General features: G+C 38.3%; 2 pseudogenes across 1 annotated transcript; both read right to left on the reverse strand.

The window, feature by feature from the left end:
* Window positions 1-1,765: 1,765 nt before the first annotated feature.
* On the reverse strand, window positions 1,766-2,437 carry LOC147563640 (tetrahydroberberine oxidase pseudogene; annotated as a pseudogene).
* A 350-nt stretch (window positions 2,438-2,787) lies between these two features.
* On the reverse strand, window positions 2,788-5,300 carry LOC147563641 (tetrahydroberberine oxidase pseudogene; annotated as a pseudogene). Its single transcript, XR_015224939.1, has one exon. The product of XR_015224939.1 is annotated as a tetrahydroberberine oxidase pseudogene (transcript).
* Window positions 5,301-5,565: the final 265 nt, after the last annotated feature.

The raw sequence follows: 5,565 nt of genomic DNA on the forward strand, positions 1-5,565 counted from the left end.
TACCTCTCATTACTACCAAAGAACCCTTAACTACTTTTATGGAGCCATTTTCTATAATTATCTTACAGCCGCTCCGCTCCAACACACCAAGGGAAATTAGATTTTTCCGCAAATCGGGTATGTGTTTTACGTCCGTCAATGTTCTCACCACTCCATCGTGCATCTTGATCCGTATTGTTCCGAGTCCCACAGTTTTACATATACTATCATCACCCAGTATAACTGTACCACCATCTATACTCCTATAGGTAGTAAACCACTCCCTATTTGGACACATATGGTGTGACGCCCCTGAATCAAGCATCCACTTATCGGAGATCTTCTCAGACACCTCTGTCACCGAGAAACATTCGTCAGGGTCTTCTGACACATATCTCGCCTCTGGCATCTCTTGTTTCCCCTTGTAGCCTTCGTTCTTTTGCTTCAACTTTCTCTTTGGACAAGCCGCTTTAAAGTGGCCAAGCTCACCACAACTAAAGCATGTTTTCTTGAAAGAGCCTCTAGATTTGGATCTAGATTTCCCGCCCTTTCCCTTTCCTCTTTCATTACTCCTCCCCCTTGTTACAAACAACCCTTGTGCTTGTTCCTTGTCTACTCCACCCGACGCCATACTGCTAGTAGCAACCTTACGAAGGTCATCTGCTAATAACGAATTTCTCGTCTCTTCCATGGTTAGACTATCACCAACAAGCATCAAAGTTTGAACAAGGTTCTCATAGGATTTAGGTAATGAAAGTAACAATATGAGGGCTTGGTCCTCATCCTCAACCTTAACATCAATATCCTTCAAATCTGAGATAATCCTGTCAAACCTATTCACATATTCCTGAATAGAAGAACCCTCTTCCATTCAACGTGTGAATAATTTGGATTCTAAGTAGACCCGATTCGTTAAAGTTTTCGTCATGAAACTGCTTTCTAGCTTTAACAACACACTCGCCGCCGTTGCTTCTCCGTCTACTAGGAACGCCACGTCCCTCTCAAGACACAACATAATGGTTGCCCGTGCTTCGAGATCTAACTCCTCCCAATCCTCATCTGACATATCTTCTGGTTTCTTTCCTGTCAACGTCTTGTGTAATTTCTGCGAGATTAACAGATTCTTCATCTGCATCCGCCAATAAGAAAAATCGTTTTTCCCATTGAACTTCTCTATCTCATATTTCCCTGATTTGACCGTACCACTTCTCGATCCCATCTTCTTATTCGTTCAATCTCAACAAGGCTCTGATACCAATTGTTGGAACTAAAAGTCGCGGAAGCTATCGAACCTATCCTAGAAATTGATCCGATTATGAAAATTATCGAAAAATTAAGCCAAAATCTTAATATGCGAACAAAATTAACGAGGTTCGGCTTTAAAGCCTACGTCCTCGGGCGAACAAGAAATCTTTATTGAAGGATAGATGAAGACGACTCACACAACCCGCAAGTTCGTCCCAAGATGGTACCGTATAGTAATAACCTTCTATACTAAATCTTCGACGACCGAGAAATTTAACACCGCTCAAAAACTATGAAAAATTTCTCTCACTCTTGCTCTCTCTCTAGCTCTCTAAAGAAGAGTAGTTGTTGCTTGTTTTGGTTGATTATTACAAAGACTGAAGACCCCTATTTATATTAATTATAAGCCGGTGGGAATTGAATCAAAATTGGAAACCAATTTGGTATGCATCCACCGACCTCAATTTTGGAAAGCTTAGCTTGGCGGTTTCTATCCAATTTAGAAACCAAATTGAATAGCTTTTAGAAACCAAACCGCCTCTCACCTCTTCACCAAACCGCCTCTCACATCGACTATTCGAGCATCAATGACGTTATCAGCTGCTAGACCTTATTTCCTGAACAAAGGACCGTACCCACCTCCACCAAAGTACCCACCGATTCCTAACGTGGTGCAAAATGATGCGGGAAAAGCGAGAGTTCGACTTTTTTCTGCAATCCTATAATAAAGTTCACCAACAATTGCACCAGACTGAACCCACGCGGTACTAGTTTCTACGTCTACATTGATGGACCGAAGTTTGGACAAATCAACAACTATGAAAGGAACATCAGATACATAAGAGAGACCTTCGAAGTCATGACCCCCACTCCTTGTTTTAATCTGAATTCCATGTTTTCGAGCACAAACTACAGCGGTTTGAACATGGGATTCTTGCAATGGTGTGATTATGAGTTTGGGTTTTGGAGTAGTGGGTGATGTAAATTTCAGATTGTAAATGGTAGATTCCAAGATTGATGTATAGTTAGAACTGGTTTGGGTGTAAACTGGGATGTGTGATTGAGAATGTTGGGAAAGACATTGTAGAAAGCTTTCATGAAGTGGGCTTGAGGTTCCAAATGAAATCGAGAACCAAAAGAAAGGAGATAGAACTGAAACAAGTATCAAATAGATTGAAATACCCATGCTTTTATGTTATTTGGTGGATATACACATATACACATATAGCTTGCCACTCCATTTATAGTCTTTAACTTGATGTTAATTGTTTTATAGATTTGAATAGATGGTTTAAACTTTGAAGGTTGAATTCTTAGATAGATCATTATCTTTCTTGACAAGTAAACGAGATTTCCCGACAAGTACAACTTTGATTATTTGAAGGTTCCATTATTGATGAATAATTTAGGATTGAAGAGTTGTAATTGATGGATAAACTTTTTTAATAGGACAATGAGCTTAGATATTAATATTAGTCATTTTCCATTCTAAACTCATAGAGGAAAAAAATTAAAAATACCATTCAAGTCTATGACTTCAAATCAGATAAAGGAAAATAGTTATGCCTGGTAATGAAATGTATTGAGAAAAATATCAAAAAACCAAAGTACAATATTACATGACTGTATTTATAGATCCTTTATTATTTTGTTGTTAAAAACTTGTAAAGGCGCCCAAATCAATCAAACCGAACTAGGTTTACTTTGAGGAAATCCATGACATTTGCTTTAGGAAATACTGATGTTAACCTATTTTGTAAAGGCGCCTCTTTCTATACTTCTTCACAAAATTAAGCCATAGCAGAGCACCAATGGCATAGCGGGTCGCCTTCAGAATTTCCCTTTCACACCCACACTTGGTAGGATTTAGGAGTAAACTATACTCTTTTAACTTCATGCACTGCATAACCACAAGGTTTGCAAATTCACCTTTGAGAGAATAGTCTCACATGGAAGAAGGGCGATCTAGCAACTAATAATATAATGTCTAGGTCCTCTCAACTCATTGTCAATTGGTTTTGAGTTGGATGATCACAAGCTTAACGTGGTATCAGTGCTAGGTCCACACATGATAGACTTAAAAGACACAAGTGTTCCACGTCACACGAAAATAAAAAACAACACAAGTGGTAGGCTTAAACCCCCACACACATGAGGGGGCGTGTGAGAATAGTCTCACATAGAGGCATGGCGGTTTAACAACCAATAATATAATATCTAAGTCCTCTCCACTTCTCAATTGATTTTCAATTGGATAACCACTATCAGTTGACAATCAAGAGAGAAGCTTTCACATATCCAAGATATCTCTTGGTATCATTTATTACCTTTATGGACACAATATCACTCAATACAAATTACATACACTACTTCACTAAAAACTTCAAAGTACTACATTGAGGCATTTATTCCATATATATCCGTGATGCCTTTCATAATAAACTAGCGGCTCTAGTGGCTTATTCTCAAGAAAATGCAATACTCGGGATGCTCTGTTCATTTCTAAAGAAATTTTCAGGATCAACTTTGCTTTTTATGTGCACTAATCTTTCATAGTTATCCTTGTAGTACTTACTTCCCCAAACTTTTCCTTCTAAGTAACTGGCAGTACCATTTTTGCTCTGACCTAGGTCAATATCTCTGTAGTTAACGTATGCTTCTCTTGGAGACTTTGAAACATAAGGTGTCGTGTATTTATACAATCTTTTAATCCAATTGATGCGCTTTTTAGCTGCCTCGGCCTCTGGTTTTGACCAACCAACTGTATAAAACATCTTAAATAAGTTGCCATCTCTGTGAGGGAATGGAATTTCATGCTCTGATATCTCACTCATCCTCCCCCCATAAGGCACGAAGGTAAGAGAACCTTCTTGATTATTTTCTAAAAATCTTTTCCAGATCCCTTCTAACCCAACTTTTGAAATAGGTTTCTTCACATAATCAGATTTGATCATAGCAAAAGCTTTTGGTTGAGTCCTATTGAGTATATTATCTATAGGACCTTCAATAGGATATCCACCTATGGCAAGTGCAGATTGAATCCAACTCATTTCAAAACAATCTCTTTTCTCCAAACCCAACTCTGGAAATCTCTCTTTCACCAGAGCTAGAAGCTTATCAGCACCTCCAAGAAAGTAGGAGGTGAACGAAGCTTGTATCGTTTTCTTCCCTTTTTCAGTTGAGTTTGTGACACTGAGGCCAACAAAAAGTAGGACTTCTTTAGGTAGTTTATGAGCAACTTCTTGCCATCTCTGAATAATTGAAGTTGCACCTTTTTCTATAGTCTTTCTGGTTATGGCAATAGTCACAGTTGACGGAACAGGAACCAATTTGATCTTCCATGAGAGAATGACACCAAAACTTCCACCAGCACTACCTCCTCTAATAGCCCAAAATAAATCTTCACCCATTGATTTTCTATCCAGAATTCTGCCGTTAACATCGACTATTCGAGCATCAATGACGTTATCAGCCGCTAGACCATATTTCCTAAACATAGGACCATACCCACCTCCACCAAAGTACCCACCGATTCCTAATGTGGTGCAAAATGACGCAGGAAAGGAGAGATTTCGACTTTTTTCGGCAATTCTGTAGTAGAGTTCACCGACGGTTGCTCCAGACTGAACCCATGCAGTACTAGTTTCTACGTCCACACTAATGGACCGAAGTTTGGACAAGTCGACAACTATGAAAGGAACATCAGATACATAAGAGAGACCTTCAAAGTCATGACCCCCGCTTCGAATTTTAATCTGAATTCCATGTTTTTGAGCACAAATTACAGCGGTTTGAACATGGGATTCTTGCAATGGTGTGATTATGATTTTGGGTTTTGGAGTAGTGGGTGATGTAAATCTCAGATTGTAAATGGTAGATTCCAAGATTGATGTATAGTTAGAACTTGTTCGGGTATAAACTGGGATGGGTGATTGAGAATGTTGGGGAAGACATTGTAGAATGCTTTCATAAAGTGGGCTTGAGGCTCCAAATGAAATTGAGAACCAAAAGAAAGAAGATAGAACTGAAACAAGTATCAAATAGATTGAAGTACCCATGTTTTTTGTTGTTGTTTGGTGGATATAGAAATATAGCTAGCCCACTATATTTATAGTGTTTAACTTGATGTTGATTATTTTATAGATTAATCTAGATGGTTTGAACTTTGAAGGTCGATTGTCAAAATATATGGTTATCTTTCTTGACAAGTAAATGAAATTACCAAGCAAGTACTGTTAGTATTTTTCATTACTAATGGTTATGTGGACTTAATATGAGGTTCATAATATATAATATGTTCGCTATTTCGATTGAGGGTCCTTAGTGGTCTAATTAATTATT

The sequence above is a fragment of the Eschscholzia californica genome, unplaced genomic scaffold (assembly GCF_041429995.1).
Source record: "Eschscholzia californica isolate CP2 unplaced genomic scaffold, dmEscCali1.0.p SCAF_1, whole genome shotgun sequence".
Taxonomy (NCBI): domain Eukaryota; kingdom Viridiplantae; phylum Streptophyta; class Magnoliopsida; order Ranunculales; family Papaveraceae; genus Eschscholzia; species Eschscholzia californica.